Consider the following 13,924-nt stretch of genomic DNA (forward strand, 5'->3'; position numbering starts at 1 on the left):
CAAAAATTCAGGCATAGACCCTGCAAAATTTGTGTGTGTGTGCGTGTTTAGGTCTTTGTGTTTTTTTCTTCCTTTTTTTTCCTATTAACAATTACTAGTGGGTTGGATTCACACTGATTATGTTTACACACAACATTTGTAATTTGTTAAGATTTTGGATTGTAATTAAAAACCATTGGGCTAATCCTACAGGGAAATTCAAGACTGGCACAGAGCACATTTCTCGGGTAAAGGGTGGTAAAGGGCCAAAGGCAGTTCCTGAGACCAGCTGGCAGGGCCTGAGAAGGCCTTCTCTGGACCTTGGGAGTCAGTGTGATGCTCATCTCTGGCAGCTCCAAGCCCTTCCAGGGAGCTCCTTCTCAGTGCACCAGAGGTCTTCAAACCTGGTTTCTTTTTACCAGCCAGGCGCCAGGCCCTGCTCACTAGAGGGGTGCAGTAAAGGGAAAATTGGTGGGCCAAACTTCTCTTGGCTCAGGTCACGGGAAACAGGAGGGCAAGGACCTCCAGAATTTGCAAAAGACCATCTGGCAGAAAGATGTCAGGAGAGGAGAAACTGTGGCGAAGAGCACGTGCTCATCAGCTCATCTCCCAAGTAGGCAGCAGGCCTGGCCTGGGGACTTAGAAGGCCTCAGAGAAAGCCCTGTGGTGGCCTGTTTAGTTCCTTAATCACTACTTTGCTTTCCCCATGTGATTTCCTTTTGTGAAGAGTTGGAAGGAGAGCATTTCTAATTCAAAATCTCTGCATATGCGTAGGTCTGTCTTTTCATGGCAAAATTTTGCTTTGACTCCAATCCATCAATCAATATTTATTAAAAATTTGAAGCCCTGGATGATGTGACAAACCAGAATCTTTTCCTCATGACCTTCCAGCAGCCAAGAATTCTTTCCCAACCCTTCTTTCTGCCCCATCCCCTTTAAAATAATGCCTGTCTTTGGATTCTTCCCCAAGTAAGTAAGAATACAGTTGGGACTGGCAAGAAAACCTGCCAAGATATCAGACCAAGGTAGGAAGGAGGTTTGGTTCCCAGCCAGGTGCCCTTGGGTGGTCCTATTCATAGTTAGGTTTGGTATTGATTACTGTCCAGAGTTTCCCTGGCACTAGAAGCTGGCAGAACTCTGCCTCATCTGGCTAGCAGAATGTCCCCCATCCTAAGAAGTTTCCCCTGTGAGGTGGAAGCCAGGAGTTGTACTCCCTGACATGTTAATAAGCTGACATGCTAATCACATGTGACAGGTCACAGGTTCCATGACACAAACAATACCACCCTCATGCAAATAGCATGCTACGAGTGGAAATATTTTTCTGCTCATGGTTGACAATCTAGTATATATATTCATTAACAAGCAAACAGGAAAAGAGTGAAATGCAAGATGGATTCTGCAGGGTTCCCATATTTTAATATTTCTGAAGGAGATTTTATGCCAGACTTGAAAGAAATACTCCTTTGCCCTTCTGATTCTTGTAATCATAAGTGGCATTTCAGGAACATTCCTCCTATGCATGGGTGAATGCTTTTCACCCACCCCTGCTTCCATCCAATAGCCCCATTGAATTATTTTGAAATTTTACAATAATCAGAGGAAGTAGGACTAAAAACACATTTCCAACTAGTGAGCTGGTAACAGGTCCATTCTGCTACAGAACACATTCAGTTGGGGTTAGCACAGTTTTACTGGAACTAGCTGCTCCTCAAACCACCGGAAACTGACTTTGCATACATCACTGAACCAGCTTGAGCAAAAGACACCAATGACCTGCATAGTGGCATATGTGCTGAATACTCAGACCTTACTTTGCTAAATGTTTCTGCTGTAATTGGCTGTACTGAGCATTCTCTTTTTGAAATTTCTGCCAATGGGCCTCTATTACTCTGGCTATTACTTCTTGGTCTTCACAGAGTATTCCTTTTCCCCGTCTCACTCCTTAGATGTTGACATTCTCTCCAGTTCTATCCTTCATCTTCACTGTCCTTTCCAACAAATAGGTTATTAGATCTTAGATATTTGGGTGGGTTAATGACCATCTGTTTGTCAGTAAGTCTAAAATCTGAACTGTAAGTTTTATCACCTACTCACTGTCACCTTGGGCAAAATGTGTTAGTTACATACTCCTCTAAGCCTCAGTTTCTACTTCATAAGGCTAATCCTGCACCTACTGCATATGTTTGTGAGAATTCAATGAGAATGCAAGCCAGCCATTTAAGCCCATGCTAGCATACAATCATCCCTCGGGGTGGGAGGGGGAACTATCTTCTTTCTGGACATACACATTTATTAAGGAAACCTCAACTAAATATGTTCAAAATTGAACTCACTTAATCTCCCCATTACTCCTCCCTGTCTCTCTCTCTAGTAGGACACCTGAGCATCACCCCAAATTACCCTTTCTTTGATACCACCTCCAGCTCATCCTGGTAATCACAAAGAGCTGCCTCTTTTATCTAGGTATCATCAATTCTGCTGCTAAATAGCTGAAAAGTACTTTTCAACTGGAACTGAGGTTTAAGTAATACTGGCGCAAATGAGGAGGCATATGTGTTACATGTGAGTGTATATCTATGATATTATAATGTGTTGACACTATATAAATATAATAACAATTAGTGGTCAGGAAGCCTTGCCAAATGTTCTCAGAGGAAACAAGAATGTATAGGTGCCATATTTTCTCTGTCCTGAGGCACTCCAGCCTCACTCACCAGGCAGATTCAGGTGTAGCACAAATGTCTGTTGGGAGGATTAAGAAAACAAGAAAAAAGAAGAAATGCCTTACCATAGCTGTTATTCAACACATGTTAATTCCCCTCTTCTGCTCTGTTTCATATATGCTCCTGCTCTTTTCCATATATACTCAGCCCAGGTTACAGCTTCCTCTGGGATCCACAGAAGAATAAGGCTAAATTCTTGCTATCTTCCTATTTTAGAAAAATCCCTTCAGGGATTATGATCAGTGAAATAAGTCAGAAGGAAAAAGACAAATATTGCATGGTTTCACTTATAGGAGGAATATAGGGAAATGGAACAAAGGGTCAAGGAAAAAAAGACAAAACTTGCAGGCAATATAGATCTGAGGCCTATACAGCAGGGAAGGAGGAGGGAGGGGGTCAAAACAAGGGAGGGAAGAGCACAAGGGACTTTGGTGATGGATCACGGCTGCTGTGGTGGTAGGAGATTTATGGGGACCACACCTGAGGGGGGGAATCAAAAAGAACAATGATATAAGAAAATAAAAATATTTAATAATAAAAAAATGAAAATCGAGATATATAAAAAAAGAAACAAAAAGAAAAATCCCTCAAGGATGGGGACGTACAGGTGATTAAGATGCTTAACACTGGAAATAGGTTCTATTCAAGCAGCAGCACACAGAGCTGCCAGGGAAACCACTGCTGACCATTCAACCTGCTGGAAGGGTTGGTAGATTTTGTACCACACTCTGAGAATCAGAAAACCTGCATACTCACTAGATTCTAGGCCCTGCATAAGTCATCAGAGCTGAGGTCCCTGGCAGGGGTACACCTAGGGGGCTGCTGCTTCAAGATCCCCAACCTTGTAGCCCCAGAGCATTGTTTCTAGGCCAAGCCAAAGTATAGTGGAATCATATAGGATAGGTACAAGTGCTTTGGGCCTGGGTGGGTTTGGCCAATTTGAAACCCATCAGGTCCTTCAGCTGACTTTAGTGCTTATTTATAGCATATACAGTGGGTGTGCCACTTTGCATGACCTTCCTTTGCTTGCTGCTTTCATAAATCTGGAGCCAAGCACAATCTATTCTCCACCTGCTTTCCTGAGTCCTTCCATAAAAATCTAATTGCTAAACAGACCTGTCTCTACTCTTCTCTCAGTGCTCCACCTTTCCTCTAATACTAGCTCATAGGAAAACCACAAAGTTGGTTGTATCTTCTACTGTGTGTTTACACTTGTATTGGGGTATATGTGTGTGTGTATGTGTATTACCCTACTTTATACACACACACACACTACCCTATTTTATTTTGCTTTTGTCATGTTAAGTACAACTCAATCTGTCTTATTTCAAGTTTTTTCACAATAAATATATTTCAGTAATAGATTTTTTGTTTCCTGCCTCAGCAAGATCCTGCGAGATAGCATGTATGTGATGAAGTTAGTATAAAAAGCACAACTGTATATAAGACCAGTTGCAGTTACCATTACCTTCAGTTGTCACATTTTCCTGCCATTCTTTTCTTGCTTTTCATCACTACAGATAAGGGAAAAATTTACATACTAGAATTTAGGAACCTGATTTTTTTTAAAGCCGGAAATAATGTATTGTTTCAACACATTGAGATCATGAAGTTATTATTTCAACACTTTAAGTCTCTATTCACCACTTTTGTACAATATATACCTTTGTCGTTCACAGACCTGGTATCCAGCTATGCATTTAAAGCACTAAAACTAACTCTTCCCAAAATACTTACTGTAAAAGAAAACTTCCTTTTGTTGTTCACCTTTTTACTCTTTTCTTGATTTTTTTTTCTTTTGAGCATCTTCTACTCCTTCTAGCCAGAAGTCTAAATTATTTTCTTTAAAATTTTTAGGATGAAATTTAGTGATCTACTTTTTATTACTGAGTGTGTCTCAATTTCTTCATGAAAATTACCATACACTATTTCAGATTTTAAATTTTATGTTATTTTAGGTCAAACTTCATAGAGTAGGAGTTCACCATTAATCTGTAACAATTACTAGATAGTCTATTATGTACCACTTTAAGCCTAGTACAAAGAATAAATATTTTAGAGATCATGAAGATATATTCCTTGATTCTGCCTCTTAAAATCCTTGAGCAATTTCCTTAATTCCTCTGAACCTCACTATCTGAGTCACCCTATCTCAAAGTACTGTTGAAAAATGTAAGAAAACATATACAGGAATCTCAAAGCATCTGGGCAATAGTAAATACTTCATAAAAGATAGTTCCAAATTTCTACTTTTGACTATGCTATAGAACCTTGTAGCAGACCAGCAGTGCTCCCTCTAAGAGCAACTAGAAAATCCTTTATATCCTTCTCATGGTGAGCTTCTAAATCAACCAAGACTTGAACAACCATGTTTCAGAGAAGGATGCTCTTTGAAGTAAACCAAACTTTCTTCATTCCCTACTTATCCTTGGATTAACTACCACATTTGCAGCCCCTCCCTTTAGGCTGAAGCAGGAAACTGAAAAAGAAGAAAGTGCCTGCTAACAAACAGAGAATCAGCAAAGCTTTATGCAATTGTATTGGAGGAAGACAAATTAGAATCTGGGATTGCGAGATTTCATATTGAAGGAAGACTGAGACAACTCAGATCAACATTCACACAAGTTTTCTTCATCAAAGCACTTGCCAATGGAGTTGCACCAGGCAAAAGACTAATAAGCATAATATAATGTGAATAGAAATTAGGTTAAAGATGTAGACAACCTGGCAAGGCCAGGAAGGTCAAAATTGAAGAGAGTCCAATGAGGAGAGTCCACAAGAAGCACTTCCAGTTCTCTTTTGATGATCTTGAAAGTTATATCCTAAGAAGGTGAGTGGATTAGATATAGTTGAACCTAACCAAGATTGAGTTCAGTTTTTGATTGAATTGAATTGACCTCTATTGTCTTTTAAGATAGGTTGAATCCTTGCTGAAGAAATATATTAACCAGAGTCACTATAATTTTCATACAAAATATCCAGCATTTCATTTAAAAAACAGACAGTTTAAGAAACAAAATCAAGATAAATAGTACACAACAGAAACGAGTGGCCCAGATATTATAGGTAGCAGACCTGGGCTTTAAAATAAGATGTCTAATATAATCAAAGTAATAAATGCTGAAACATTCACTGATCAAAATAGAAGAATCAGAATTCCTGGAACTAAAAATTACAACTAAACTTAAGAACCCATTAGATTGGGTTTAACTGGATGTGTGAAACAGCTCAAAAGAGAGTTAGTGAAATGGAAAATAGATGGATGGTACATGCATCTGAAGAGGTGTGATATGATGTCTCTGAAACATTCCTTGTTGCAAACCAGTGTTAAATTGAGAGAGAGAGAGAGAGAGAGAGAGAGAGAGAGAGAGAGAGAGAGAGAGAGAGAGAGAGAGGGCTATAAGTAGAAGGGAAATAAAATATACGGATGGAACCATAATGGGAAAATAATGGGGCCTCTCTGGTGGCACAAGGGATTAAGATGCAACCTATGAAGCTGTCCGCAGCCTCTGCAGCATGAGTTCGAATCCCCGGCCAGCCAGGGAGCAACTCACATGGCGCAGCAGACTCTCCCTGACTCACCCGCTGCTCCCCTCAGCAGTGTACTTTGGTCAGTCTGCCTGTTCTGTTCCCCATTCTGTCTCTGGTGAATCCTCTCAGCCCTGCACCTCTGGCCTATACCACAGCTCTTATATGTGTAAATAAATAAATCTTTAAAAAAAATAATGGGAAAATAATGTAAGTGGGTTTCTGAAAAGATGGAGGAGTAGGAAACTCCAGAAAACTTTCCCCCTACCTAAACAATAGCAGGATCATTCTAGTATAGGTAACTTACAACTCTGGAGTGGATTAAAGGCTTTCAACTTCCAGGAGAAGACTTGCATGATAAATTGAGATTAATTTCAGTCAATTTTAGATCTTTGCACAGTAGCAACTACCCATATTCCACCCTCAGCCCCATGGCAGTCAGCTGGAACAGCTACACACAGTTTGCAGGATCCAGGGTGAGCAAAAGAAACCTATCCTCCAAATATCAGAAATCTGTTCTCTAATGGCTGATTGCTGCTACTGATAACAGAGGTACAGAAAAAGTTAAGGGTGGTGGTTACTATTACACTTCTCCCATTGTTGCAAGACCCTCCCCTCAGGCTGAAGTGATTTAAAAAGGATTTAAGTGATCTGTGTCCTATCTCCTCCCTTCATTTTTCTCTTTTTTCTCTTTTGGGAGACATTAAAGATTGGTATTCAAAAACAGCTGTATATGTGGGGGAAATTAGAAAGTTATGTATGCCCAGAGAAAGGTGCAGGATCAGAAAAGACCTGACAGTATCTTGAGTTTATACCTCAGGCTGATCCTTGGTACAGAGACAGCCCACAACAATCACAAAACCAAAACGATATGCTAAAATAGCAACACAATCCAGCAGACCCTGGGGATCGGGAAGCATCTGTTTTCCAGAATTAGCACATTATTAGATTCAAATGTCCAGTTTTCAACAAGAAATCACAAGTCATAAAAAAAGAAAGTATAGTCTATTAAAAAGTAAAAAAAATTAAGTAAACAGAAAATGTTCCTGTAAAATCCTTGATGGAAGATATATTAGACAAAGCATTAAAACAACTTTCTGAAAGATGCTCAAATAGTTAAGGGAAGAAATGGGGAAAAACAACAAAATGATGTATGAACAAAATGGAAACATTAATAAAAAGATAGAAAGTATGAAACCAAAAAGAAATTCTGGAACTGAAGAGTACAATAACAGAAATGAAAAAATCCACTAGAGGGATTCAAAGGTAGAATACAGCAGGCAGAAAAAAGAATTAGTGAATTTGAAAATGAGAGAATATAAATTTTTAAGTATGAGGAATACACACACACACACGCAATGATTAAAGTAGACAGAAAGTAAGTAGCGTATGGGACACTATCAAGTGACCTTATATGCAATTTGAGAGTCTTAGGATAAGAGAAAGATAAAGGGGCAAAGAGAATACTTGAAGAAACAGTGGCATAATATTCCAAAATTTCATGGAAGACATGAATATAAACATTCGAGAGGCTCAACAAATCCAAGCATGATGAACTCACAAAGCCCTACATCAATACATATTTTAATCAAGCTTTCAAAAGCCAAAGGTAAAGGGAGTCAATCGAAAGCAGCTAAAGAGAAGTAACTCCTCATGTAGGCAGAATCTTCAATAAAGTGATCAGTAGATACTATCAGAAATGTTGGAGGCCAGGAAGGAAGTAGCTAAAAAAATTCAAAATCATCCAACTATATGTTTTCTAAGAGAGACCCATTTTTGATGCAAAGACCTAAATAAATTGAAAGTGAAAAGATAAAAAATGACATTCCATGCTAATAGTAACCAAAGAGAGCAAGGGTAGTTATACTAATTTCAGAAAAAATAAACTTTAAATGAAAATAGACTTCAAAAGTTGGAGAAAAACACAGTATATTAATAGAAATTCAATATAACAAAAATGTATATCAGTTACAAACATTTATAGGGAGCAGGATTTTCACTGATAAAGCACAGATTTTCCAAGGACAATGTCTAAAGTGTAGAGTTTATTCCAATAAGCCATCTGCTAGAGAAATATAATGCAATTTATTAATTAATAAAAACTCTTTACTGTGGCTATAAGACAAAGTTGTGTCATCTTTAAAGCCAATATGTATCTAATGGTATTACTATTATTGGATAGTCTAGAATATATTTGAAGGTATATGATATAAATTAACACACACACACACACATTAGGAAAGAAGAAAAACAGTTGGTAATCCAGGTAGGATTTAGTGATCCACTAAATCATAGATATCCTATATATCTCACATATGTCTAGCTGACAGTTTCTCCTTTTTCTCATCTGAGTAGCAACTCAACTATACTAGACTGAAAGAAGAGTGGATGGTTGAATGAGTAGAATCAGGTTACAATTCTCAATTTCTTGATGCTGGTGATAAAATTTTGAGTATCCAAAATATAGACAATGTAAACACTATGTAGGAAGACATGATTTTGCCAGATGTTGTAACTTTTGAGTTTATTTCTTCTATAACATTGGCAGGAGTGAAGTAACTTGTTAATGAGTGTGCAGTATTCTGTTAAGAGAAGACAGATAAGTCTTGGTACAATTAAAGAATCTCATACTGCCTTCAGTGATTGGTTGAACAAAGAAGAATTCACAAGCAGGTGCCATTTATTACTAGCTTATGACAAAAGGAAAGCAACTGAGTAGCAACCAAAAGCAGAAATAAAACAATTCTTTTCTGATAAGACAATAAAGTCAGAAATTACCTTTTTTTTTAAAAAAAAAAGCATGAACAATAATCTACATCTAACAGAAAATTTAAAATTCTAAAAATATGCAAACATCAATATAATTAAGACTAGAATTAAAAATATTTAGAAAATTACGATAGACTTCTGATAAACATAGCAGGCCTGCCCAGACAAACCCACAATCAAATAGAAGGAATATTGAGTCAAAAAGAAGGCCCTAAAGGAGTCCCATAGAAATAATTTCCAACAAGTTTTCCACTGTTTTTTAATATTCTCTTTACCTTAAATTTTTGTTAATTTTACTGATAGTCAAATAAATGTGGGCTTATTAAATGTACCTATTAAGGACTTGATATGTGTTTTTTCCAGTTCTGGGAAATTCTTAGTTGCTGGAGTCCGCTCCCGTGAACAGGGTTGAGAGGCGAATCCGATTGAACCGAGGAAATTATCAAGAAAGGACAGACACAAAATAGAGTTTAAGAGAAGCAGGACCCAGGGGACGTTTGGCCTCTCACTAGTGCTCAAGCGTCCTGAGTGCCCGGTACAAATTGTTCTTTTTTTTAAAGATTTATTTATTTATTTATACAAGAACGGGGTACAGGCCAGACTCGCAGGAGGGTCAGGATCCACCAGAGATAGAGTGGGGAGCACAAAAGGCAGACTGATGAAACACAACGCTGAGGGGAGCAGCCAGCACCACAGGAGAGGTCTGCCACGCCCTGTGTGATTCTCAAGGGTTGGCAGGGATCAAATCCCGGCTGCAGAGGCTGCAGGCAGCTTCACTGTGCTGCGCTCAACCGCCTGCGCCACCAGGGGAGGCCCTGCAACTCAAACCGATACAAGCAGCCCCCCTCCCTCAGATTAGTTACTAGACAAAGAAGCATTCTCTTAGCATTTGGCCCTGTCCAGGCACACATTCAGGGACAAGGGTCTGCACCATCAGGTTATTCTGTTTCTTTTTCTAATCTAGTTTGTCCCCCAGACATAGTTTCGCAGACAAAAGGAAGAACATCCTGGGCCTCCCCGGTGGCGTGGCGCAGCGGTTGAGCGCTGGGTTGCGAAGCTGCCCGCAACCTCTGCAGCGCCGGTTCGATTCCCGGCCACCGAGCGATGGTCCCACATGGCGCGCAGACCTCTCCTGCCGCCCGCTGCTCCCCTCAGCAGTGTACTTCGGTCCTTCTGCCTGCTCTGCTCTCCCCTCTGGCTCTGGTGAATTCTCTCACCCTCCCGCGCTTCCGGCTATACCCAATGCTTGTATAAATAAATAAATAAATCTTAAAAAAAAAAAGAAAAGAAAAAGAAAGAACATGCCTAGCTGTACAGCCACGACCTTGATGTCTTCCTTGTCTCAGCCCTGCATGCCTTAGGGGTCTCCAACGCTAATTTATTACTATAATTGCCTTTCTCTTATTCTCTCTGTCTTCTCAGTCTGAAATTTCTCTTAAACTTACCTTGAAATTGGTAACTGTACCCTTCATGTTTACTGACTTCACTATCACATATTTTGTCTTTGTCTCTCCATGTTGTGTTTTTGTTTTTTTTTTTGTAAATTTGGTATGGAAGGAAAGTTTATTATTTAGATTGTAAAGATTTAAACACTCTTCTACTTATATATTTTTTTCTTTTTTAAATGTATTCTTTTTTATTTTATTTTATATATTTTTACATCATTTTTTATTTTTCCATTTGGTTATTTTTCCATTTCCATCTTGGTTATAGTCCCCATACAATTCCCGCCCCCCCCCCTTATTTTGACCCTAATCCCTCCTTCCCTCCCCCCGCCCCAAGTGTGTCTCTGGTTTATAGTTGCTTGTTGATTTTGATTTTTACTTTATTACAATTAGTCTTTTTCCTGGTCCCTTATTTAGGTTTTCTAAATTCCTTCTATGAGCGAGACCATCAGGTATTTTTCTTTTTCTTTCTGGCTTATTTCCCTGAGCATGATCCCTTTCAGCTCCATCCATGTTGCTGCAAACTGCATGTGTTTTGAATGACTTCCTCAAATCTATCTTCCAATTGATTAGTTCTCTCTTCAGTAGGACCTGAACTCTATTGTTCAACCATCCATTGAGTTATTTTATTTCAATGGTTATATACCTTAATTGATTCTTTTTCCTCTCCTGCTCTTGCCTGATGATTTCTATAACTTCTTGAAAAATATTTTGAACCTACTTATGTAGTTTCTTTCAGATTGCCTTATTATATTTTTTAAAGAAAAAATTTTCTTATTTATGCATCCACTGATTTTCCCCTCAACTTGGCTTATTCATTTGTGACATTTGTGATTTTTGTAAGTATAATATAAAATTATGTGTATTTAAAAACAAATTTTTATCAAACATCTAGATAAAAATTGCATAGAAAGTAAGAGTGTGGAGGTAAATCTAAGTGTTTTGCATTGTTCTGGAGGAAAATGTAGATAATGATTAATTTTAGACTTTGCTAAATTAAGTTAAATTAAGTTTGCATGTTACAAATTTGAGGTTAACCACTAAAAGAATAGAAATACGATGCATAATTTGAAAATCACTAAGGGAAAATAAAGAATTAAGAAAATTCAATAAAGTCAATAGAAAGCAAAACAAGAGCATATAGAAAACCATGGTAAGTATAAAACACAAACCAAGTATTAGTGATATTTCATTAAATGTCATGGTTGGTCAGGCAATGTTTAAGAAAATATTCTGTGATATGATAACAACAAATATATACACAAAGTAAATTATATAAACAAGATAAATAAATCCTGGAGTTGTAATGTATAGTATGGGGACTATAGTTAACAATACTATATTGTACATTTGAAAGTTTCTAAGAGAATAGATCTTAAAAGTTTTTATCACAAAAACAAAATGTGTGGCTAAATGTGGTGATGGATATTAACTAAACTTACTGTAGTAATCATTTACAATATATAGATATATACCAAGTCATTATGTTGTATACCTACAACTACTATAGTATTATATATTAATTATATCACAATTTAAAAAGTAAATTATATTAAATACTGATAAAGAATAGGATGAAAATATTAATAAATAATCAAATAAACTCGAATAAAATAGGATTGAGTTAAACTATTTAAAATGATTGAAGAAATTGGCTTAGACACATGACAAAATACTGTACAACTGGAAACAATCTCTCCCTAGCAATAATTATACATATCTATATAGATGAATCTATTTCTCCATTAACAGCATAATTTTCGAAATACAAAAGATGTAGAAGTATTAATCTATGTCAGCATGGTTATATTTATGTGCTTTAAAATAAAAAGCAGTAGTGCATATTATTTATGAATTTGTGGATTTATAAAATTTAAAAACATAGAATTAACAGATTCACACCAAATTCATGATAGTGGTTGTTTCTATGGAAGGAAGGAGAAAGATTAATTTCAAATTTATGAATTTTTTTTTTGCCAAAAAGAAGGAAACCTAATAAAATGATAACCACAGTATTTTAAAAAGCAATAATGGTAAGTACACTTAATCATCACATGCCACATGTCACGTATTTATCTCAACCTGGTGATGCAACCAAATTGTATTCAGAACAAATCTATAACTTTATTTTTTTAAATATTTATTTATTTATTCATGCATACAAGAACTGAGGTACAGGCCAGAAGTGTGGGGAGGGGGGCGGTGAGAGGATTCACCAGAGACAGAGTGAGGAGCAGAACAGGCAGATTGACTGAAATACACTGCTGAGGGGAGAGGCAGGTGAGTCAGGAGAGGTCTGCTGTGCCATGTGGGTATCTCTCTGGCCAGCACGAGGTTCAGACTCGTTCTGCAGTGGTTGCGGATAACCACACAGTGATGTGATTTAACCCCTTGTGCCACCAGGGAGGTCCCCAAATCTATAACTTTAAATGCATTTGTTAGCAAGCATATATTTATAAAGCAAAACCAAACATAGTTAAGGGGGATACAGAAGAACAAAAGGGGAAGGTACCCAGTGGTCTATGTACAGGAAAAAGGCTTCATTGGTGGTGGATGGGGTAATGACATACATCAGAGGGAAGGTGAACCTTTTCCCCTAAAGAATATATAATGTGGTAAACCAATGTTACCTGAATTTAAAAAAAGAAATAACTATAAAAATCAAAACAGAATCTAATAAATTGGAAGAGAGAATTAATAAATCCAAGAGTCAGTGTCTTTGAAGAATAAAAAAGAGATAAAATACAAACTAGCTTTATTTAAGAAAAAAGAGAATAGAAAGGAGTTATAATCATTGCTATGAAAGAAATTATAAAAGAATATATCCTACAATTTGATTTTAATAACTAGAAAATAAACATTGAATGTTTCAGAAAAAATAAAATATATTGACCTTAGAAGAGACAAAAATATTTGCTACATCAAAATTTATGGAAGCAATGAAAGAATTTATTAAATAATATCCCTTCAAAAGACACTGGAGTCAAGTAATTTTACAGATGCATTTACTCAAACATTTAGGGAACAGATAATTCTGGGCTACTTAAATTTTCCTAGAACATAGAGAAAATTTCCAACTTTTTACATAAGTATATGTTATATATACATGTATATGGTCAATTTTATTTGTATATATACCTATATGTATGTATGTAACAATGCTGATATCAAGATCTTATAGAGATAGCATGAAAACCAAAGGACTTACCAGTTACTCAAAGTGGTAACTAAACACCCTAAAATATTTATTATAGGACTAATTTACAATGACAAAGTAGGACTTACTCTAGAAATAAGTGGTTTGATGTTAGGATATGTATTACCATTATTCATCAAAGGAAAAGGATCAGAAGAGATACTGATGAGGGATTAACATCTATTGCCAAAAAAATCTAAAAATAGGATTAGAGAGTAACTTTTTAACGTGATAAGATGTATAGCTTAAAATAATTGAACAATATGTCTCATGATGTAACC

This window comes from Talpa occidentalis, unplaced genomic scaffold (assembly GCF_014898055.3).
Source record: "Talpa occidentalis isolate TD23 unplaced genomic scaffold, MPIMG_talOcc4v2.1 talOcc4.12, whole genome shotgun sequence".
Taxonomy (NCBI): domain Eukaryota; kingdom Metazoa; phylum Chordata; class Mammalia; order Eulipotyphla; family Talpidae; genus Talpa; species Talpa occidentalis.